Source organism: Ambystoma mexicanum, chromosome 11, assembly GCF_040938575.1.
Source record: "Ambystoma mexicanum isolate Mex_15411 chromosome 11, UKY_AmexF1_1, whole genome shotgun sequence".
Classification (NCBI taxonomy): Eukaryota; Metazoa; Chordata; class Amphibia; order Caudata; family Ambystomatidae; genus Ambystoma; species Ambystoma mexicanum.
This window is the reverse complement of record NC_090934.1, coordinates 1,160,753,830-1,160,781,124: the sequence shown is the minus strand read 5'-3', so window position 1 is coordinate 1,160,781,124 and position 27,295 is coordinate 1,160,753,830.

Sequence of the window (27,295 nt, the reverse complement as noted above, 5' to 3'; positions counted from 1 at the left end):
TCCGATAGCAGAGATGTGATATCTCAATGCTTATACCAAACCTGAGACCCTTCCTATAACATGAGATGTGATATCCAACTCCTTCCCGTTCCAAACTTGAGACCCTTCCTTTAGCATGAGATGTGATATCCAGCTCCTTCCCATTCCAATCCTGAGACACTTCCGATAGCATAAGATGTGATATCTCAATGCTTCTAATATCAAAACTGAGACCCTCCCTATAGCATGATATGTGATATCTAAGTCCTTCCCATTCCAATCCTGAGACCCTTCCTATAGCATGAGATGTGATATCTCAATGCTTCTACCAAACCTGAGACCCTTCCTTTAGCATGAAATGTGATATCCAACTCCTTCCCATTCCAGTCCTGAGACCCTTCCTATAGAATGAGATGTGATATCCAACTCCTTCCCTTTCCAAACTTGAGAGCATATCTATAGCATGAGATGTGATATCCAAGTCCTTCCCATTCCAATCCTGAGACCCTTCCTATAGCATGAGATGTGATATCTCAATGCTTCTAATACCAAACCTGAGACCCTTCCTATAGCATGAGATGTGATATCCAACTACTTCCCATTCCAATCCTGAGACCCTTCCTTTAGCATGAGATGTGATATCCAACTCCTTCCATTCCAATCCTGAGACCCGTCCTATAGCATGAGCTGTGATATCTCAATGCTTATACCAAACCTGAGACCCTTCCTATAGCATGAGATGTGATATCCAACTACTTCCCATTCAAATCCTGAGACCCTTCCTATAGCATGAGATGTGATATCCAACTCCTTCCCTTTTTAAACCTGAGAGCCTATCTATAGCATGAGATGGGATATCCAATTCCTTCCCATTCCAATCCTGAGACACTTCTGATAGCAGAGATGTGATAACTCAATGCTTATACCAAACCTGAGACCCTTCCTATAACATGAGATGTGATATCCAACTCCTTCCCGTTCCAAACCTGAGACCCTTCCTTTAGCATGAGATGTGATATCCAGCTCCTTCCCATTCCAATCCTGAGACACTTCCGATAGCATAAGATGTGATATCTCAATGCTTCTAATATCAAAACTGAGACCCTCCCTATAGCATGATATGTGATATCTAAGTCCTTCCCATTCCAAACCTGAGATCCTCCCTTTAGCATGAGATGTGATATCCAACTCCTTCCCATTTCAATCCTGAGACCCTTCTGATAGCATGAGATGTGATATCTCAATGCTTCTAATACCAAACCTGAGATCCTTCCTATAACATGAGATGTGATATCCAACTCCTTCCCATTCCAATCCTGAGACCCTTCCTATAGCATGAGAAGTGATATCTCCATGCGTATACCAAACATGAGACCCTTCCTATAGCATGAGATGTGATATCCAAATCCTTCCCATTCCAATCCTGAGACCCTTCCTATAGCATGAGATGTGATATCTCAATGCTTATACCAAACCTGAGACCCTTCCTATAACATGAGATGTGATATCCAACTCCTTCCCGTTCCAAACCTGAGACCCTTCCTTAAGCATGAGATGTGATATCCAGCTCCTTCCCATTCCAATCCTGAGACACTTCCGATAGCATAAGATGTGATATCCCAATGCTTCTAATATCAAAACTGAGACCCTCCCTATTGCATGATATGTGATATCTAAGTCCTTCCCATTCCAATCCTGAGACCCTTCCTATAGCATGAGATGTGATATCTCAATGCTTCTACCAAACCTGAGACCCTTCCTTTAGCATGAGATGTGATATCCAACTCCTTCCCATTCCAGTCCTGAGACCCTTCCTATAGCATGAGATGTGATATCCAACTCCTTCCCGTTCCAAACCTGAGACTCTTCCTATAGCATATGTGATATCCAAATCCTTCCCATTCCAAACATGAGACCCTTCCTATAGCAAGAATGTAATATCCAACTCCTTCCCATTCCAATCCTGAGACCCTTCCTACAGCATGCGATGTGATATCTCAATGCTTCTAATACCAAACCTGAGACCCGTCCTATAACATGAGATGTGATATCCAACTTCTTCCCATTCCAATCCTGAGACCCTTCCTATAACATGAGATGTGATGTCTCAATGTTTCTAATACCAAACCTGATATCTTTCCTATAACATGAGATGTGATATCAAACTCCTTCCCATTCCAATCCTGAGACCCTTCCTATAGCATGAGATGTGATATCTCAATGCTTATACCAAACCTGAGACCCTTCCTATAGCTTGAGATGTGATATCCAACTCCTTCCCATTCCAATCCTGAGAACCTTCCTATAGCATGAGATGTGATATCTCAATGCCTCTAATACCAAACCTGAGATCCTTCCTCTAACATGAAATGTGATATCCAACTCCTTCCCCTTCCAAACCTGAGAGCCTTCCTATAGCATGAGATATGATATCCAAGTCCTTCCCATTCCAATCCTGAGACCCTTCCTATAACATGAGATGTGATATCCAACTCCTTCCCATTCCAACCTGAGACCCTTCCTATAGCATGAGATGGGATATCCAACTCCTTCCAAATCCAATCCTGATACCCTTCCGATAGCATGAGATGTGATATCCCAATGCTTCTACCAAACCTGAGACCCATACTATGGCATGGGATGTGATATCAAACTCCTTCCCATTCCAATCCTGAGACCCTTCCTATAGCTTGAGATGTGATATCCAACTCCTTCCCATTCCAATTCTGAGACCCTTCCTATACCATGAGACTTTATATCTCAATGCTTCTAATACCAAACCTGAGACCCGTCCTATAACATGAGATGTGATATCCAAATCCTTCCCCTTCCAAACCTTAGACCCTTCCTTTATCATGAGATGTGATATCCAACTCCTTCCCATTCCAATCCTGACACCCTTCCGATATCATGAGATTTGTTATCTCAATGCTTCTAATATCAAACTTGAGACCCTCCCTATAGCATGAGATCTGACATCCAAGTCCTTCCCATTCCAATCCTGAGACCCTTCCTATAGCATGAGATGTGGTATCTCAATGCTTCTAATACCAAACCTGAGACCCTTCCTATAACATGAGATGGGATATCCAACTCCTTCCCATTCCAATCCTGAGACCCTTCCGATAGCAGAGATGTGATATCTCAATGCTTATACCAAACCTTAGACCCTTGCTATGGCCTGAGATGTCATATACAACTCCTTCCCATTCCAATCCTGAGACCCGTCCTATAGCATGAGCTGTGATATCTCAATGCTTATACCAAACCTGAGACCCTTCCTATAGCATGAGATGTGATATCCAACTACTTCCCATTCAAATCCTGAGACCCTTCCTATAGCATGAGATGTGATATCCAACTCCTTCCCTTTTTAAACCTGAGAGCCTATCTATAGCATGAGATGGGATATCCAATTCCTTCCCATTCCAATCCTGAGACACTTCTGATAGCAGAGATGTGATAACTCAATGCTTATACCAAACCTGAGACCCTTCCTATAACATGAGATGTGATATCCAACTCCTTCCCGTTCCAAACCTGAGACCCTTCCTTTAGCATGAGATGTGATATCCAGCTCCTTCCCATTCCAATCCTGAGACACTTCCGATAGCATAAGATGTGATATCTCAATGCTTCTAATATCAAAACTGAGACCCTCCCTATAGCATGATATGTGATATCTAAGTCCTTCCCATTCCAATCCTGAGACCCTTCCTATAGCATGAGATGTGATATCTCAATGCTTCTACCAAACCTGAGACCCTTCCTTTAGCATGAAATGTGATATCCAACTCCTTCCCATTCCAGTCCTGAGACCCTTCCTATAGCATGAGATGTGATATCTCAATACTTCTAATACCAAACCTGAGATCCTTCCGATAACATGAGATGTGATATCCAAATCCTTCCCATTCCAAACCTGAGATCCTCCCTTTAGCATGAGATGTGATATCCAACTCCTTCCCATTTCAATCCTGAGACCCTTCTGATAGCATGAGATGTGATATCTCAATGCTTCTAATACCAAACCTGAGATCCTTCCTATAACATGAGATGTGATATCCAACTCCTTCCCATTCCAATCCTGAGACCCTTCCTATAGCATGAGAAGTGATATCTCCATGCGTATACCAAACATGAGACCCTTCCTATAGCATGAGATGTGATATCCAAATCCTTCCCATTCCAATCCTGAGACCCTTCCTATAGCATGAGATGTGATATCTCAATGCTTATACCAAACCTGAGACCCTTCCTATAACATGAGATGTGATATCCAACTCCTTCCCGTTCCAAACCTGAGACCCTTCCTTAAGCATGAGATGTGATATCCAGCTCCTTCCCATTCCAATCCTGAGACACTTCCGATAGCATAAGATGTGATATCTCAATGCTTCTAATATCAAAACTGAGACCCTCCCTATTGCATGATATGTGATATCTAAGTCCTTCCCATTCCAATCCTGAGACCCTTCCTATAGCATGAGATGTGATATCTCAATGCTTCTACCAAACCTGAGACCCTTCCTTTAGCATGAGATGTGATATCCAACTCCTTCCCATTCCAGTCCTGAGACCCTTCCTATAGCATGAGATGTGATATCCAACTCCTTCCCGTTCCAAACCTGAGACTCTTCCTATAGCATATGTGATATCCAAATCCTTCCCATTCCAAACATGAGACCCTTCCTATAGCAAGAATGTAATATCCAACTCCTTCCCATTCCAATCCTGAGACCCTTCCTACAGCATGCGATGTGATATCTCAATGCTTCTAATACCAAACCTGAGACCCGTCCTATAACATGAGATGTGATATCCAACTTCTTCCCATTCCAATCCTGAGACCCTTCCTATAACATGAGATGTGATGTCTCAATGTTTCTAATACCAAACCTGATATCTTTCCTATAACATGAGATGTGATATCAAACTCCTTCCCATTCCAATCCTGAGACCCTTCCTATAGCATGAGATGTGATATCTCAATGCTTATACCAAACCTGAGACCCTTCCTATAGCTTGAGATGTGATATCCAACTCCTTCCCATTCCAATCCTGAGAACCTTCCTATAGCATGAGATGTGATATCTCAATGCCTCTAATACCAAACCTGAGATCCTTCCTCTAACATGAAATGTGATATCCAACTCCTTCCCCTTCCAAACCTGAGAGCCTTCCTATAGCATGAGATATGATATCCAAGTCCTTCCCATTCCAATCCTGAGACCCTTCCTATAACATGAGATGTGATATCCAACTCCTTCCCATTCCAACCTGAGACCCTTCCTATAGCATGAGATGGGATATCCAACTCCTTCCAAATCCAATCCTGATACCCTTCCGATAGCATATGATGTGATATCCCAATGCTTCTACCAAACCTGAGACCCATACTATGGCATGGGATGTGATATCAAACTCCTTCCCATTCCAATCCTGAGACCCTTCCTATAGCTTGAGATGTGATATCCAACTCCTTCCCATTCCAATTCTGAGACCCTTCCTATACCATGAGACTTTATATCTCAATGCTTCTAATACCAAACCTGAGACCCGTCCTATAACATGAGATGTGATATCCAAATCCTTCCCCTTCCAAACCTTAGACCCTTCCTTTATCATGAGATGTGATATCCAACTCCTTCCCATTCCAATCCTGACACCCTTCCGATATCATGAGATTTGTTATCTCAATGCTTCTAATATCAAACTTGAGACCCTCCCTATAGCATGAGATCTGACATCCAAGTCCTTCCCATTCCAATCCTGAGACCCTTCCTATAGCATGAGATGTGGTATCTCAATGCTTCTAATACCAAACCTGAGACCCTTCCTATAACATGAGATGGGATATCCAACTCCTTCCCATTCCAATCCTGAGACCCTTCCGATAGCAGAGATGTGATATCTCAATGCTTATACCAAACCTTAGACCCTTGCTATGGCCTGAGATGTCATATACAACTCCTTCCCATTCCAATCCTGAGACCCTTCCTATAGCATGAGATGTGATATCTCAATGCTTATACCAAACCTGAGACCCTTCCTATAGCATGAGATGTGATATCCAACTCCTTCCCATTCCAATCCTGAGACCCTTCCTATAGCATGAGATGTGATATCTCAATGCTTCTAATACCAAACCTGAGACCCTTCCTATAGCATGAGATGTGATATCCAACTACTTCCCATTCCAATCCTGAGATCCTTCCTTTAGCATGAGATGTGATATCCAACTCCTTCCATTCCAATCCTGAGACCCGTCCTATAGCATGAGATGTGATATCTCAATGCTTATTCCAAACCTGAGACCCTTCCTATAGCATGAGATGTGATATCCAACTACTTCCCATTCGAATCCTGAGACCCTTCCTATAGCATGAGATGTGATATCCAACTCCTTCCCTTTTCAAACCTGAGAGCCTATCTATAGCATGAGATGGGATATCCAACTCCTTCCCATTCCAATCCTGAGACACTTCCGATAGCAGAGATGTGATATCTCAATGCTTATACCAAACCTGAGACCCTTCCTATAACATGAGATGTGATATCCAACTCCTTCCCGTTCCAAACCTGAGACCCTTCCTTTAGCATGAGATGTGATATCCAGCTCCTTCCCATTCCAATCCTGAGATACTTCCGATAGCATAAGATGTGATATCTCAATGCTTCTAATATCAAAACTGAGACCCTCCCTATTGCATGATATGTGATATCTAAGTCCTTCCCATTCCAATCCTGAGACCCTTCCTATAGCATGAGATGTGATATCTCAATGCTTTTACCAAACCTGAGACCCTTCCTTTAGCATGAGATGTGATATCCAACTCCTTCCCATTCCAGTCCTGAGACCCTTCCTATAGCATGAGATGTGATATCCAACTCCTTCCCGTTCCAAACCTGAGACCCTTCCTATAGCATATGTGATATCCAAATCCTTCCCATTCCAAACATGAGACCCTTCCTATAGCAAGAATGTAATATCCAACTCCTTCCCATTCCAATCCTGAGACCCTTCCTACAGCATGCGATGTGATATCTCAATGCTTCTAATACCAAACCTGAGACCCGTCCTATAACATGAGATGTGATATCCAACTTCTTCCCATTCCAATCCTGAGACCCTTCCTATAACATGAGATGTGATGTCTCAATGTTTCTAATACCAAACCTGTTATCTTTCCTATAACATGAGATGTGATATCAAACTCCTTCCCATTCCAATCCTGAGACCATTCCTATAGCATGAGATGTGATATCTCAATGCTTATACCAAACCTGAGACCCTTCCTATAGCTTGAGATGTGATATCCAACTCCTTCCCATTCCAATCCTGAGAACCTTCCTATAGCATGAGATGTGATATCTCAATGCCTCTAATACCAAACCTGAGATCCTTCCTCTAACATGAAATGTGATATCCAACTCCTTCCCCTTCCAAACCTGAGAGCCTTCCTATAGCATGAGATATGATATCCAAGTCCTTCCCATTCCAATCCTGAGACCCTTCCTATAACATGAGATGTGATATCCAACTCCTTCCCATTCCAACCTGAGACCCTTCCTATAGCATGAGATGGGATATCCAACTCCTTCCAAATCCAATCCTGATACCCTTCCGATAGCATGAGATGTGATATCCCAATGCTTCTACCAAACCTGAGACCCATACTATGGCATGAGATGTGATATCAAACTCCTTCCCATTCCAATCCTGAGACCCTTCCTATAGCTTGAGATGTGATATCCAACTCCTTCCCATTCCAATTCTGAGACCCTTCCTATACCATGAGACTTTATATCTCAATGCTTCTAATACCAAACCTGAGACCCGTCCTATAACATGAGATGTGATATCCAAATCCTTCCCCTTCCAAACCTTAGACCCTTCCTTTATCATGAGATGTGATATCCAACTCCTTCCCATTCCAATCCTGACACCCTTCCGATATCATGAGATTTGTTATCTCAATGCTTCTAATATCAAACTTGAGACCCTCCCTATAGAAGAGATCTGACATCCAAGTCCTTCCCATTCCAATCCTGAGACCCTTCCTATAGCATGAGATGTGATATCTCAATGCTTCTAATACCAAACCTGAGACCCTTCCTATAACATGAGATGGGATATCCAACTCCTTCCCATTCCAATCCTGAGACCCTTCCGATAGCAGAGATGTGATATCTCAATGCTTATACCAAACCTTAGACCCTTGCTATGGCCTGAGATGTCATATACAACTCCTTCCCATTCCAATCCTGAGACCCTTCCTATAGCATGAGATGTGATATCTCAATGCTTATACCAAACTTGAGACCCTTCCTATAGCATGAGATGTGATATCCAACTCGTTCCCATTCCAATCCTGAGACCCTTCCCATAGCATGAGATGTGATGTCTCAATGCTTCTAATACCAAACCTGAGATCCTTCCTATAACATGAGATGTGATATCCAACTCCTTCCCATTCCAATCCTGAGACCCTTCCTATAGCATAAGAAGTGATATCTCCATGCTTATACCAAACCTGAGACCCTTCCTATAGCATGAGATGTGATATACAACTCCTTCCCATTCCAATCCTGAGACCCTTCCTATAGCATGAGAAGTGATATCTCCATGCGTATACCAAACCTGAGACCCTTCCTATAGCATGAGATGTGATATCCAAATCCTTCCCATTCCAATCCTGAGACCCTTCCTATAGCATGAGATGTGATATCTCAATGCTTATACCAAACCAGAGACCCGTCCTATAACATGAGATGGGATATCCAACTCCTTCCCATTCCAATCCTGAGCCACTTCCGATAGCAGAGATGTGATATCTCAATGCTTATACCAAACCTGAAACCCTTCCTATAACATGAGATGTGATATCCAACTCATTCCCGTTCCAAACCTGAGACACTTCCTATACCATATGTGATATCCAACTCCTTCCCATTCCAAACATGAGACCCTTCCTATAGCAAGAATGTAATATCCAACTCCAACCCATTCCAATCCTGAGACCATTCCTATAGCATGAGCTGTGATATCTCAATGCTTATACCAAACCTGAGACCCTTCCTATAGCATGAGATGTGATATCCAACTACTTCCCATTCAAATCCTGAGACCCTTCCTATAGCATGAGATGTGATATCCAACTCCTTCCCTTTTTAAACCTGAGAGCCTATCTATAGCATGAGATGGGATATCCAATTCCTTCCCATTCCAATCCTGAGACACTTCTGATAGCAGAGATGTGATAACTCAATGCTTATACCAAACCTGAGACCCTTCCTATAACATGAGATGTGATATCCAACTCCTTCCCGTTCCAAACCTGAGACCCTTCCTTTAGCATGAGATGTGATATCCAACTCATTCCCGTTCCAAACCTGAGACACTTCCTATACCATATGTGATATCCAACTCCTTCCCATTCCAAACATGAGACCCTTCCTATAGCAAGAATGTAATATCCAACTCCAACCCATTCCAATCCTGAGACCCGTCCTATAGCATGAGCTGTGATATCTCAATGCTTATACCAAACCTGAGACCCTTCCTATAGCATGAGATGTGATATCCAACTACTTCCCATTCAAATCCTGAGACCCTTCCTATAGCATGAGATGTGATATCCAACTCCTTCCCTTTTTAAACCTGAGAGCCTATCTATAGCATGAGATGGGATATCCAATTCCTTCCCATTCCAATCCTGAGACACTTCTGATAGCAGAGATGTGATAACTCAATGCTTATACCAAACCTGAGACCCTTCCTATAACATGAGATGTGATATCCAATTCCTTCCCGTTCCAAACCTGAGACCCTTCCTTTAGCATGAGATGTGATATCCAGCTCCTTCCCATTCCAATCCTGAGACACTTCCGATAGCATAAGATGTGATATCTCAATGCTTCTAATATCAAAACTGAGACCCTCCCTATAGCATGATATGTGATATCTAAGTCCTTCCCATTCCAATCCTGAGACCCTTCCTATAGCATGAGATGTGATATCTCAATGCTTCTACCAAACCTGAGACCCTTCCTTTAGCATGAAATGTGATATCCAACTCCTTCCCATTCCAGTCCTGAGACCCTTCCTATAGCATGAGATGTGATATCTCAATACTTCTAATACCAAACCTGAGATCCTTCCGATAACATGAGATGTGATATCCAAATCCTTCCCATTCCAAACCTGAGATCCTCCCTTTAGCATGAGATGTGATATCCAACTCCTTCCCATTTCAATCCTGAGACCCTTCTGATAGCATGAGATGTGATATCTCAATGCTTCTAATACCAAACCTGAGATCCTTCCTATAACATGAGATGTGATATCCAACTCCTTCCCATTCCAATCCTGAGACCCTTCCTATAGCATGAGAAGTGATATCTCCATGCGTATACCAAACATGAGACCCTTCCTATAGCATGAGATGTGATATCCAAATCCTTCCCATTCCAATCCTGAGACCCTTCCTATAGCATGAGATGTGATATCTCAATGCTTATACCAAACCTGAGACCCTTCCTATAACATGAGATGTGATATCCAACTCCTTCCCGTTCCAAACCTGAGACCCTTCCTTAAGCATGAGATGTGATATCCAGCTCCTTCCCATTCCAATCCTGAGACACTTCCGATAGCATAAGATGTGATATCTCAATGCTTCTAATATCAAAACTGAGACCCTTCCTATAGCATGAGATGTGATATCTCAATGCTTCTACCAAACCTGAGACCCTTCCTTTAGCATGAGATGTGATATCCATCTCCTTCCCATTCCAGTCCTGAGACCCTTCCTATAGCATGAGATGTGATATCCAACTCCTTCCCGTTCCAAACCTGAGACTCTTCCTATAGCATATGTGATATCCAAATCCTTCCCATTCCAAACATGAGACCCTTCCTATAGCAAGAATGTAATATCCAACTCCTTCCCATTCCAATCCTGAGACCCTTCCTACAGCATGCGATGTGATATCTCAATGCTTCTAATACCAAACCTGAGACCCGTCCTATAACATGAGATGTGATATCCAACTTCTTCCCATTCCAATCCTGAGACCCTTCCTATAACATGAGATGTGATGTCTCAATGTTTCTAATACCAAACCTGATATCTTTCCTATAACATGAGATGTGATATCAAACTCCTTCCCATTCCAATCCTGAGACCCTTCCTATAGCATGAGATGTGATATCTCAATGCTTATACCAAACCTGAGACCCTTCCTATAGCTTGAGATGTGATATCCAACTCCTTCCCATTCCAATCCTGAGAACCTTCCTATAGCATGAGATGTGATATCTCAATGCCTCTAATACCAAACCTGAGATCCTTCCTCTAACATGAAATGTGATATCCAACTCCTTCCCCTTCCAAACCTGAGAGCCTTCCTATAGCATGAGATATGATATCCAAGTCCTTCCCATTCCAATCCTGAGACCCTTCCTATAACATGAGATGTGATATCCAACTCCTTCCCATTAAAACCTGAGACCCTTCCTATAGCATGAGATGGGATATCCAACTCCTTCCAAATCCAATCCTGATACCCTTCCGATAGCATGAGATGTGATATCCCAATGCTTCTACCAAACCTGAGACCCATACTATGGCATGAGATGTGATATCAAACTCCTTCCCATTCCAATCCTGAGACCCTTCCTATAGCTTGAGATGTGATATCCAACTCCTTCCCATTCCAATTCTGAGACCCTTCCTATACCATGAGACTTTATATCTCAATGCTTCTAATACCAAACCTGAGACCCGTCCTATAACATGAGATGTGATATCCAAATCCTTCCCCTTCCAAACCTTAGACCCTTCCTTTATCATGAGATGTGATATCCAACTCCTTCCCATTCCAATCCTGACACCCTTCCGATATCATGAGATTTGTTATCTCAATGCTTCTAATATCAAACTTGAGACCCTCCCTATAGAAGAGATCTGACATCCAAGTCCTTCCCATTCCAATCCTGAGACCCTTCCTATAGCATGAGATGTGATATCTCAATGCTTCTAATACCAAACCTGAGACCCTTCCTATAACATGAGATGGGATATCCAACTCCTTCCCATTCCAATCCTGAGACCCTTCCGATAGCAGAGATGTGATATCTCAATGCTTATACCAAACCTTAGACCCTTGCTATGGCCTGAGATGTCATATACAACTCCTTCCCATTCCAATCCTGAGACCCTTCCTATAGCATGAGATGTGATATCTCAATTCTTATACCAAACTTGAGACCCTTCCTATAGCATGAGATGTGATATCCAACTCGTTCCCATTCCAATCCTGAGACCCTTCCCATAGCATGAGATGTGATGTCTCAATGCTTCTAATACCAAACCTGAGATCCTTCCTATAACATGAGATGTGATATCCAACTCCTTCCCATTCCAATCCTGAGACCCTTCCTATAGCATAAGAAGTGATATCTCCATGCTTATACCAAACCTGAGACCCTTCCTATAGCATGAGATGTGATATACAACTCCTTCCCATTCCAATCCTGAGACCCTTCCTATAGCATGAGAAGTGATATCTCCATGCGTATACCAAACCTGAGACCCTTCCTATAGCATGAGATGTGATATCCAAATCCTTCCCATTCCAATCCTGAGACCCTTCCTATAGCATGAGATGTGATATCTCAATGCTTATACCAAACCAGAGACCCGTCCTATAACATGAGATGGGATATCCAACTCCTTCCCATTCCAATCCTGAGCCACTTCCGATAGCAGAGATGTGATATCTCAATGCTTATACCAAACCTGAAACCCTTCCTATAACATGAGATGTGATATCCAACTCATTCCCGTTCCAAACCTGAGACACTTCCTATACCATATGTGATATCCAACTCCTTCCCATTCCAAACATGAGACCCTTCCTATAGCAAGAATGTAATATCCAACTCCAACCCATTCCAAACCTGAGACCATTCCTATAGCATGAGATGTGATATATCAATGCTTCTAATACCAAACCTGAGATCCTTCCTATGACATGAAATGTGATATCCAAATCCTTCCCATTCCAAACCTGAGACCCTTCCTACAGCATGCGATGTGATATCTCAATGCTTCTAATATCAAACCTGAGACCCGTCCTATAACATGAGATGGGATATCCAACTCCTTCCCGTTCCAAACCTGAGACACCTCCGATAGCAGAGATGTGATATCTCAATGCTTATACCAAACCTGAGACTCTTCCTATAACATGAGATGTGATATCCAACTCCTTCCCGTTCCAAACCTGAGACCCTTCCTATAGCATGAGATGTGATATCCAACTCCTTCGCATTCCAATCATGAGACCCTTCCGATAGCATGAGATGTGATATCTCAATGCTTCTAATACCAAACCTGTGATCCTTCCTATAATAAGAGATGTGATATCCAAATCCTTCCCCTTCCAAACCTGAGACCCTCCCTTTAGCATGAGATGTGATATCTCAATGCCTCTAATACCAAACCTGAGATCCTTCCAATAGCATGAGATGTCATATCTCAATGCTTCTGATACCAAACCTGAGATCCTTCCTATAACATGAGATGTGATATCCAAATCCTTCCCCTTCCAAACCTGAGACCCTCCCTTTAGCATGAGATGTGATATCCAACTCCTTCCCATTCCAATCCTGAGACCCTTCTGATAGCATGAGATGTGATATCTCAATGCCTCTAATACCAAACCTGAGATCCTACCTCTAACATGAAATGTGATATCCAACTCCTTCCCTTTCCAAATGTGAGACCCTCCCTATAGCATGAGATGTGATATCCAAGTCCTTCTCATTCCAATCCTGAGACCCTTCCTATAGCATGAGATGTGATATCTCAATGCTTCTAATACCAAACCTGAGACCCTTCCTATAACATAAAATGGGATATCCTACTCCTTCCCATTCCAATCCTGAGACCCTTCCGATAGCAGAGATGTGATATCTCAATGCTTATACCAAACCTGAGACCTTCCTGTGGCATGAGATGCCATATACAACTCCTTCCCATTCCAATCCTGAGACCCTTCCTATAGCATGAGATGTGATATCCAACTCCTTCCCATTCCAATCCTGAGACCCTTCCTATAGCATGAGAATTGATATCTCAATGCTTCTAACACCAAACCTGAGATCCTTCCGATAGCATGAGATGTGATATCTCAATGCTTCTAATACCAAACCTGAGATCATTCCTATAACACGAGATGTAATATCGAAATCCTTCCCCTTCCAAACCAGAGACCCTCCCTTTAGCATGAGATGTGATATTCAACTCCTTCCCATTCCAATCCTGAGACCCTTCCTATAGCATGAGATGTGATGTCTCAATGCTTCTAATACCAAACCTGAGATCCTTCCTATAACATGAGATGTGATATCCAACTCCTTCCCATTCCAATCCTGAGACACTTCCTATAGCATGAGAAGTGATATCTCAATGCTTATACCAAACCTGAGACAATTCCTACGGCATGAGATGTCATATACAACTACTTCCCATTCCAATCCTGAGACCCTTCCTATAGCATGAGATGTGATATCTCAATGCTTATACCAAACCTGAGACCCTTCCTATAGCATGAGATGTGATATCCAACTCCTTCCCATTCCAATCCTGAGACCCTTCCTATAGCATGAGATGTGATGTCTCAATCCTTCTAATACCAAACCTGAGATCCTTCCTATAACATGAGATGTGATATCCAACTCCTTCCATTCCAATCCTGAGACCCGTCCTATAGCATGAGATGTGATATCTCAATGCTTATACCAAACCTGAGACCCTTCCTATAGCATGAGATGTGATATCCAACTACTTCCCATTCCAATCCTGAGACCCTTCCTATAGCATGAGATGTGATATCCAACTCCTTCCCTTTCCAAACCTGAGAGCATATCTATAGCATGAGATGTGATATCCAAGTCCTTCCCATTCCAATCCTGAGACCCTTCCTATAGCATGAGATTTGATATCTCAATGCTTCTAATACCAAACCTGAGACCCTTCCTATAGCATGAGATGTGATATCCAACTACTTCCCATTCCAATCCTGAGATCCTTCCTATAGCATGAGATGTGATATCCAACTCCTTCCATTCCAATCCTGAGACCCGTCCTATAGCATGAGATGTGATATCTCAATGCTTATACCAAACCTGAGACCCTTCCTATAGCATGAGATGTGATATCCAACTACTTCCCATTCCAATCCTGAGACCCTTCCTATAGCATGAGATGTGATATCCAACTCCTTCCCTGTTCAAACCTGAGAGCCTATCTATAGCATGAGATGGGATATCCAACTCCTTCCCATTCCAATCCTGAGACACTTCCGATAGCAGAGATGTGATATCTCAATGCTTATACCAAACCTGAGACCCTTCCTATAACATGAGATGTGATATCCAACTCCTTCCCGTTCCAAACCTGAGACCCTTCCTTTAGCATGAGATGTGATATCCAGCTCCTTCCCATTCCAATCCTGAGACACTTCCGATAGCATAAGATGTGATATCTCAATGCTTCTAATATCAAAACTGACACCCTCCCTATAGCATGATATGTGATATCTAAGTCCTTCCCATTCCAATCCTGAGACCCTTCCTATAGCATGAGATGTGATATCTCAATGCTTCTACCAAACCTGAGACCCTTCCTTTAGCATGAGATGTGATATCCAACTCCTTCCCATTCCAGTCCTGAGACCCTTCCTATAGCATGAGATATGATATCTCAATACTTCTAATACCAAACCTGAGATCCTTCCGATAACATGAGATGTGATATACAAATCCTTCCCATTCCAAACCTGAGACCCTCCCTTTAGCATGAGATGTGATATCCAACTCCTTCCCATTCCAATCCTGAGACCCTTCTGATAGCATGAGATGTGATATCTCAATGCTTCTAATACCAAACCTGAGATCCTTCCTATAACATGAGATGTGATATCCAACTCCTTCCCATTCCAATCCTGAGACCCTTCCTATAGCATGAGAAGTGATATCTCCATGCGTATACCAAACCTGAGACCCTTCCTATAGCATGAGATGTGATATCCAAATCCTTCCCATTCCAATCCTGAGACCCTTCCTATAGCATGAGATGTGATATCTCAATGCTTATACCAAACCAGAGACCCGTCCTATAACATGAGATGGGATATCCAACTCCTTCCCATTCCAATCCTGAGCCACTTCCGATAGCAGAGATGTTATATCTCAATGCTTCTAATACCAAACCTGAGATCCTTCCTATAACATGAGATGTGATATCCAAATCCTTCCCCTTCCAAACCTGAGACCTTCCCTTTAGCAAGAGATGTGATATCCAACTCCTTCCCATTCCAATCCTGAGACCCTTCTGATAGCATGAGATGTGATATCTCAATGCCTCTAATACCAAACCTGAGATCCTACCTCTAACATGAAATGTGATATCCAACTCCTTCCCTTTCCAAACGTGAGACCCTCCCTATAGCATGAGATGTGATATCCAAGTCCTTCCCATTCCAATCCTGAGACCCTTCCTATAGCATGAGATGTGATATCTCAATGCTTCTAATACCAAACCTGAGACCCTTCCTATAACATAAGATGGGATATCCAACTCCTTCCCATTCCAATCCTGAGACCCTTCCGATAGCAGAGATGTGATATCTCAATGCTTATACCAAACCTGAGACCCTTCCTGTGGCATGAGATGTCATATACAACTCCTTCCCATTCCAATCCTGAGACCCTTCCTATAGCATGAGATGTGATATCCAACTCCTTCCCATTCCAATCCTGAGACCCTTCTTATAGCATGAGATTTGATATCTCAATGCTTCTAACACCAAACCTGAGATCCTTCCGATAGCATGAGATGTGATATCTCAATGCTTCTAATACCAAACCTGAGATCATTCCTATAACACGAGATGTAATATCCAAATCCTTCCCCTTCCAAACCTGAGACCCTCCCTTTAGCATGAGATGTGATATCCAACTCCTTCCATTCCAATCCTGAGACCCGTCCTATAGCATGAGATGTGATATCTCAATGCTTATACCAAACCTGAGACCCTTCCTATAGCATGAGATGTGATATCCAACTACTTCCCATTCCAATCCTGAGACCCTTCCTATAGCATGAGATGTGATATCCAACTCCTTCCCTTTTTAAACCTGAGAGCCTATCTATAGCATGAGATGGGATATCCAACTCCTTCCCATTCCAATCCTGAGACACTTCTGATAGCAGAGATGTGATATCTCAATGCTTATACCAAACCTGAGACCCTTCCTATAACATGAGATGTGATATCCAACTTCTTCCCGTTCCAAACCTGAGACCCTTCCTTTAGCATGAGATGTGATATCCAGCTCCTTCCCATTCCAATCCTGAGACACTTCCGATAGCATAAGATGTGATATCTCAATGCTTCTAATATCAAAACTGAGACCCTTCCTATAGCATGAGATGTGATATCCAACTACTTCCCATTCCAATCCTGAGACCCTTCTTATAGCATGAGATGTGATATCCAATTCCTTCCCTTTCCAAACCTGAGAGCATATCTATAGCATGAGATGTGATATCCAAGTCCTTCCCATTCCAATCCTGAGACCCTTCCTATAGCATGAGATGTGATAACTTAATGCTTCTAATACCAAACCTGAGACCCTTCCTATAGCATGAGATGTGATATCCAACTACTTCCCATTCCAATCCTGAGACCCTTCCTTTAGCATGAGATGTGATATCCAACTCCTTCCATTCCAATCCTGAGACCCGTCCTATAGCATGAGATGTGATATCTCAATGCTTATACCAAACCTGAGACCCTTCCTATAGCATGAGATGTGATATCCAACTACTTCCCATTCCAATCCTGAGACCCTTCCTATAGCATGAGATGTGATATCCAACTCCTTCCCTTTTTAAACCTGAGAGCCTATCTATAGCATGAGATGGGATATCCAACTCCTTCCCATTCCAATCCTGAGACACTTCCGATAGCAGAGATGTGATATCTCAATGCTTATACCAAACCTGAGACCCTTCCTATAACATGAGATGTGATATCCAACTTCTTCCCGTTCCAAACCTGAGACCCTTCCTTTAGCATGAGATGTGATATCCAGCTCCTTCCCATTCCAATCCTGAGACACTTCCGATAGCATAAGATGTGATATCTCAATGCTTCTAATATCAAAACTGAGACCCTCCCTATAGCATGATATGTGATATCTAAGTCCTTCCCATTCCAATCCTGAGACCCTTCCTATAGCATGAGATGTGATATCTCAATGCTTCTACCAAACCTGAGACCCTTCCTTTAGCATGAAATGTGATATCCAACTCCTTCCCATTCCAGTCCTGAGACCCTTCCTATAGCATGAGATGTGATATCCAACTCCTTCCCTTTCCAAACCTGAGAGCATATCTATAGCATGAGATGTGATATCCAAGTCCTTCCCATTCCAATCCTGAGACCCTTCCTATAGCATGAGATGTGATATCTCAATGCTTCTAATACCAAACCTGAGACCCTTCCTATAGCATGAGATGTGATATCCAACTACTTCCCATTCCAATCCTGAGACCCTTCCTTTAGCATGAGATGTGATATCCAACTCCTTCCATTCCAATCCTGAGACCCGTCCTATAGCATGAGATGTGATATCTCAATGCTTATACCAAACCTGAGACCCTTCCTATAGCATGAGATGTGATATCCAACTACTTCCCATTCCAATCCTGAGACCCTTCCTATAGCATGAGATGTGATATCCAACTCCTTCCCTTTTTAAACCTGAGAGCCTATCTATAGCATGAGATGGGATATCCAACTCCTTCCCATTCCAATCCTGAGACACTTCTGATAGCAGAGATGTGATATCTCAATGCTTATACCAAACCTGAGACCCTTCCTATAACATGAGATGTGATATCCAACTCCTCCCCGTTCCAAACCTGAGACCCTTCCTTTAGCATGAGATGTGATATCCAGCTCCTTCCCATTCCAATCCTGAGACACTTCCGATAGCATAAGATGTGATATCTCAATGCTTCTAATATCAAAACTGAGACCCTCCCTATAGCATGATATGTGATATCCAACTCCTTCCCATTCCAATCCTGAGACCCTTCCTATAGCATGAGATGTGATATCTCAATGCTTCTAATACCAAACCTGAGATCCTTCCTATAACATGAGATGTGATATCCAACTCCTTCCCATTCCAATCCTGAGACCCTTCCTATAGCATGAGAAGTGATATCTCCATGCGTATACCAAACCTGAGACCCTTCCTATAGCATGAGATGTGATATCCAAATCCTTCCCATTTCAATCCTGAGACCCTTCCTATAGCATGAGATGTGATATCTCAATGCTTATACCAAACCAGAGACCCGTCCTATAACATGAGATGGGATATCCAACTCCTTCCCATTCCAATCCTGAGACACTTCTGATAGCAGAGATGTGATATCTCAATGCTTATACCAAACCTGAGACCCTTCCTATAACATGAGATGTGATATCCAACTCCTCCCCGTTCCAAACCTGAGACCCTTCCTTTAGCATGAGATGTGATATCCAGCTCCTTCCCATTCCAATCCTGAGACACTTCCGATAGCATAAGATGTGATATCTCAATGCTTCTAATATCAAAACTGAGACCCTCCCTATAGCATGATATGTGATATCCAACTCCTTCCCATTCCAATCCTGAGACCCTTCCTATAGCATGAGATGTGATATCTCAATGCTTCTAATACCAAACCTGAGATCCTTCCTATAACATGAGATGTGATATCCAACTCCTTCCCATTCCAATCCTGAGACCCTTCCTATAGCATGAGAAGTGATATCTCCATGCGTATACCAAACCTGAGACCCTTCCTATAGCATGAGATGTGATATCCAAATCCTTCCCATTCCAATCCTGAGACCCTTCCTATAGCATGAGATGTGATATCTCAATGCTTATACCAAACCAGAGACCCGTCCTATAACATGAGATGGGATATCCAACTCCTTCCCATTCCAATCCTGAGCCACTTCCGATAGCAGAGATGTGATATCTCAATGCTTCTAATACCAAACCTGTGATCCTTCCTATAATAAGAGATGTGATATCCAAATCCTTCCCCTTCCAAACCTGAGACCCTCCCTTTAGCATGAGATGTGATATCTCAATGCCTCTAATACCAAACCTGAGATCCTTCCAATAGCATGAGATGTCATATCTCAATGCTTCTGATACCAAACCTGAGATCCTTCCTATAACATGAGATGTGATATCCAAATCCTTCCCCTTCCAAACCTGAGACCCTCCCTTTAGCATGAGATGTGATATCCAACTCCTTCCCATTCCAATCCTGAGACCCTTCTGATAGCATGAGATGTGATATCTCAATGCCTCTAATACCAAACCTGAGATCCTACCTCTAACATGAAATGTGATATCCAACTCCTTCCCTTTCCAAATGTGAGACCCTCCCTATAGCATGAGATGTGATATCCAAGTCCTTCCCATTCCAATCCTGAGACCCTTCCTATAGCATGAGATGTGATATCTCAATGCTTCTAATACCAAACCTGAGACCCTTCCTATAACATAAGATGGGATATCCAACTCCTTCCCATTCCAATCCTGAGACCCTTCCGATAGCAGAGATGTGATATCTCAATGCTTATACCAAACCTGAGACCCTTCCTGTGGCATGAGATGTCATATACAACTCCTTCCCATTCCAATCCTGAGACCCTTCCTATAGCATGAGATGTGATATCCAACTCCTTCCCATTCCAATCCTGAGACCCTTCCTATAGCATGAGATTTGATATCTCAATGCTTCTAACACCAAACCCGAGATCCTTCCGATAGCATGAGATGTGATATCTCAATGCTTCTAATACCAAACCTGAGACCCTTCCTATAACATGAGATGGGATATCCAACTCCTTCCCATTCCAATCCTGAGACCCTTCCGATAGCAGAGATGTGATATCTCAATGCTTATACCAAACCTTAGACCCTTGCTATGGCCTGAGATGTCATATACAACTCCTTCCCATTCCAATCCTGAGACCCTTCCTATAGCATGAGATGTGATATCTCAATGCTTATACCAAACCTGAGACCCTTCCTATAGCATGAGATGTGATATCCAACTCGTTCCCATTCCAATCCTGAGACCCTTCCCATAGCATGAGATGTGATGTCTCAATGCTTCTAATACCAAACCTGAGATCCTTCCTATAACATGAGATGTGATATCCAACTCCTTCCCATTCCAATCCTGAGACCCTTCCTATAGCATAAGAAGTGATATCTCCATGCTTATACCAAACCTGAGACCCTTCCTATAGCATGAGATGTGATATCCAACTCCTTCCCATTCCAATCCTGAGACACTTCTGATAGCAGAGATGTGATATCTCAATGCTTATACCAAACCTGAGACCCTTCCTATAACATGAGATGTGATATCCAACTCCTCCCCGTTCCAAACCTGAGACCCTTCCTTTAGCATGAGATGTGATATCCAGCTCCTTCCCATTCCAATCCTGAGACACTTCCGATAGCATAAGATGTGATATCTCAATGCTTCTAATATCAAAACTGAGACCCTCCCTATAGCATGATATGTGATATCCAACTCCTTCCCATTCCAATCCTGAGACCCTTCCTATAGCATGAGATGTGATATCTCAATGCTTCTAATACCAAACCTGAGATCCTTCCTATAACATGAGATGTGATATCCAACTCCTTCCCATTCCAATCCTGAGACCCTTCCTATAGCATGAGAAGTGATATCTCCATGCGTATACCAAACCTGAGACCCTTCCTATAGCATGAGATGTGATATCCAAATCCTTCCCATTCCAATCCTGAGACCCTTCCTATAGCATGAGATGTGATATCTCAATGCTTATACCAAACCAGAGACCCGTCCTATAACATGAGATGGGATATCCAACTCCTTCCCATTCCAATCCTGAGACACATCTGATAGCAGAGATGTGATATCTCAATGCTTATACCAAACCTGAGACCCTTCCTATAACATGAGATGTGATATCCAACTCCTCCCCGTTCCAAACCTGAGACCCTTCCTTTAGCATGAGATGTGATATCCAGCTCCTTCCCATTCCAATCCTGAGACACTTCCGATAGCATAAGATGTGATATCTCAATGCTTCTAATATCAAAACTGAGACCCTCCCTATAGCATGATATGTGATATCCAACTCCTTCCCATTCCAATCCTGAGACCCTTCCTATAGCATGAGATGTGATATCTCAATGCTTCTAATACCAAACCTGAGATCCTTCCTATAACATGAGATGTGATATCCAACTCCTTCCCATTCCAATCCTGAGACCCTTCCTATAGCATGAGAAGTGATATCTCCATGCGTATACCAAACCTGAGACCCTTCCTATAGCATGAGATGTGATATCCAAATCCTTCCCATTCCAATCCTGAGACCCTTCCTATAGCATGAGATGTGATATCTCAATGCTTATACCAAACCAGAGACCCGTCCTATAACATGAGATGGGATATCCAACTCCTTCCCATTCCAATCCTGAGCCACTTCCGATAGCAGAGATGTGATATCTCAATGCTTCTAATACCAAACCTGTGATCCTTCCTATAATAAGAGATGTGATATCCAAATCCTTCCCCTTCCAAACCTGAGACCCTCCCTTTAGCATGAGATGTGATATCTCAATGCCTCTAATACCAAACCTGAGATCCTTCCAATAGCATGAGATGTCATATCTCAATGCTTCTGATACCAAACCTGAGATCCTTCCTATAACATGAGATGTGATATCCAAATCCTTCCCCTTCCAAACCTGAGACCCTCCCTTTAGCATGAGATGTGATATCCAACTCCTTCCCATTCCAATCCTGAGACCCTTCTGATAGCATGAGATGTGATATCTCAATGCCTCTAATACCAAACCTGAGATCCTACCTCTAACATGAAATGTGATATCCAACTCCTTCCCTTTCCAAATGTGAGACCCTCCCTATAGCATGAGATGTGATATCTCAATGCTTATACCAAACCAGAGACCCGTCCTATAACATGAGATGGAATATCCAACTCCTTCCCATTCCAATCCTGAGCCACTTCCGATAGCAGAGATGTGATATCTCAATGCTTCTAATACCAAACCTGAGATCCTTCCTATAACATGAGATGTGATATCCAAATCCTTCCCCTTCCAAACCTGAGACCCTCCCTTTAGCATGAGATGTGATATCCAACTCCTTCCCATTCCAATCCTGAGACCCTTCTGATAGCATGAGATGTGATATCTCAATGCCTCTAATACCAAACCTGAGATCCTACCTCTAACATGAAATGTGATATCCAACTCCTTCCCTTTCCAAACGTGAGACCCTCCCTATAGCATGGGATGTGATATCCAAGTCCTTCCCATTCCAATCCTGAGACCCTTCCTATAGCATGAGATGTGATATCTCAATGCTTCTAGTACCAAACCTGAGACCCTTCCTATAACATAAGATGGGATATCCAACTCCTTCCCGTTCCAATCCTGAGACCCTTCCGATAGCATGAGATGTGATATCCAGCTCCTTCCCATTCCAATCCTGAGACCCTTCCTATAGCATGAGATTTGATATCTCAATGCTTCTAACACCAAACCTGAGATCCTTAAGATAGCATGAGATGTGATATCTCAATGCTTCTAATACCAAACCTGAGATCATTCCTATAACACGAGATGTAATATCCAAATCCTTCCCCTTCCAAACCTGAGACCCTCCCTTTAGCATGAGATGTGATATCCAACTCCTTCCCATTCCAATCCTGAGACCCTTCCTATAGCATGAGATGTGATGTCTCAATGCTTCTAATACCAAACCTGAGATACTTCCTATAACATGAGATGTGATATCCAACTCCTTCCCATTCCAATCCTGAGACACTTCCTATAGCATGAGAAGTGATATCTCAATGCTTATACCAAACCTGAGACCCTTCCTACGGCATGAGATGTCATATACAACTCCTTCCCATTCCAATCCTGAGACCCTTCCTATAGCATGAGATGTGATATCTCAATGCGTATACCAAACCTGAGACCCTTCCTATAGCATGAGATGTGATATCCAACTCCTTCCCATTCCAATCCTGAGACCCTTCCTATAGCATGAGATGTGATGTCTCAATCCTTCTAATACCAAACCTGAGATCCTTCCTATAACATGAGATGTGATATCCAACTCCTTCCATTCCAATCCTGAGACCCGTCCTATAGCATGAGATGTGATATCTCAATGCTTATACCAAACCTGAGACCCTTCCTATAGCATGAGATGTGATATCCAAGTACTTCCCATTCCAATCCTGAGACCCTTCCTATAGCATGAGATGTGATATCCAACTCCTTCCCTTTCCAAACCTGAGAGCATATCTATAGCATGAGATGTGATATGCAAGTCCTTCCCATTCCAATCCTGAGACCCTTCCTATAGCATGAGATGTGATATCTCAATGCTTCTAATACCGAACCTGAGACCCTTCCTATAGCATGAGATGTGATATCCAACTGCTTCCCATTCCAATCCTGAGACCCTTCCTTTAGCATGAGATGTGATATCCAACTCCTTCCATTCCAATCCTGAGACCCGTCCTATAGCATGAGATGTGATATCTCAATGCTTATACCAAACCTGAGACCCTTCCTATAGCATGAGATGTGATATCCAACTACTTCCCATTCCAATCCTGAGACCCTTCCTATAGCATGAGATGTGATATCCAACTCCTTCCCTTTTTAAACCTGAGAGCCTATCTATAGCATGAGATGGGATATCCAACGCCTTCCCATTCCAATCCTGAGACACTTCCGATAGCAGAGATGTGATATCTCAATGCTTATACCAAACCTGAGACCCTTCCTATAACATGAGATGTGATATCCAACTCCTTCCCGTTCCAAACCTGAGACCCTTCCTTTAGCATGAGATGTGATATCCAGCTCCTTCCCATTCCAATCCTGAGACACTTCCGATAGCATAAGATGTGATATCTCAATGCTTCTAATATCAAAACTGAGACCCTCCCTATAGCATGATATGTGATATCTAAGTCCTTCCCATTCCAATCCTGAGACCCTTCCTATAGCATGAGATGTGATATCTCAATGCTTCTACCAAACCTGAGACCCTTCCTTTAGCATGAGATGTGATATCCAACTCCTTCCCTTTCCAAACCTGAGAGCATATCTATAGCATGAGATGTGATATCCAAGTCCTTCCCATTCCAATCCTGAGACCCTTCCTATAGCATGAGATGTGATATCTCAATGCTTCTAATACCAAACCTGAGACCCTTCCTATAGCATGAGATGTGATATCCAACTACTTCCCATTCCAATCCTGAGACCCTTCCTTTAGCATGAGATGTGATATCCAACTCCTTCCATTCCAATCCTGAGACCCGTCCTATAGCATGAGCTGTGATATCTCAATGCTTATACCAAACCTGAGACCCTTCCTATAGCATGAGATGTGATATCCAACTACTTCCCATTCAAATCCTGAGACCCTTCCTATAGCATGAGATGTGATATCCAACTCCTTCCCTTTTTAAACCTGAGAGCCTATGTATAGCATGAGATGGGATATCCAATTCCTTCCCATTCCAATCCTGAGACACTTCTGATAGCAGAGATGTGATATCTCAATGCTTATACCAAACCTGAGACCCTTCCTATAACATGAGATGTGATATCTAACTCCTTCCCGTTCCAAACCTGAGACCCTTCCTTTAGCATGAGATGTGATATCCAGCTCCTTCCCATTCCAATCCTGAGACACTTCCGATAGCATAAGATGTGATATCTCAATGCTTCTAATATCAAAACTGAGACCCTCCCTATAGCATGATATGTGATATCTAAGTCCTTCCCATTCCAATCCTGAGACCCTTCCTATAGCATGAGATGTGATATCTCAATGCTTATACCAAACCAGAGACCCGTCCTATAACATGAGATGGGATATCCAACTCCTTCCCATTCCAATCCTGAGCCACTTCCGATAGCAGAGATGTGATATCTCAATGCTTCTAATACCAAACCTTCGATCCTTCCTATAATAAGAGATGTGATATCCAAATCCTTCCCCTTCCAAACCTGAGAACCTCCCTTTAGCATGAGATGTGATATCTCAATGCCTCTAATACCAAACCTGAGATCCTTCCAATAGCATGAGATGTCATATCTCAATGCTTCTGATACCAAACCTGAGATCCTTCCGATAACATGAGATGTGATATCCAAATCCTTCCCATTTCAAACCTGAGATCCTCCCTTTAGCATGAGATGTGATATCCAACTCCTTCCCATTTCAATCCTGAGACCCTTCTGATAGCATGAGATGTGATATCTCAATGCTTCTAATACCAAACCTGAGATCCTTCCTATAACATGAGATGTGATATCCAACTCCTTCCCATTCCAATCCTGAGACCCTTCCTATAGCATGAGAAGTGATATCTCCATGCGTATACCAAACATGAGACACTTCCCATAGCATGAGATGTGATATCCAAATCCTTCCCATTCCAATCCTGAGACCCTTCCTATAGCATGAGATGTGATATCTCAATGCTTATACCAAACCAGAGACCCGTCCTATAACATGAGATGGGATATCCAACTCCTTCCCATTCCAATCCTGAGCCACTTCCGATAGCAGAGATGTGATATCTCAATGCTTCTAATACCAAACCTTCGATCCTTCCTATAATAAGAGATGTGATATCCAAATCCTTCCCCTTCCAAACCTGAGAACCTCCCTTTAGCATGAGATGTGATATCTCAATGCCTCTAATACCAAACCTGAGATCCTTCCAATAGCATGAGATGTCATATCTCAATGCTTCTGATACCAAACCTGAGATCCTTCCTATAACATGAGATGTGATATCCAACTCCTTCCCATTCCAAACCTGAGACCCTCCCTTTAGCATGAGATGTGATATCCAACTCCTTCCCATTCCAATCCTGAGACCCTTCTGATAGCATGAGATGTGATATCTCAATGCCTCTAATACCAAACCTGAGATCCTTCCTCTAACATGAAATGTGATATCCAACTCCTTCCCTTTCCAAATGTGAGACCCTCCCTATAGCATGAGATGTGATATCCAAGTCCTTCCCATTCCAATCCTGAGACCCTTCCTATAGCATGAGATGTGATATCTCAATGCTTCTAAT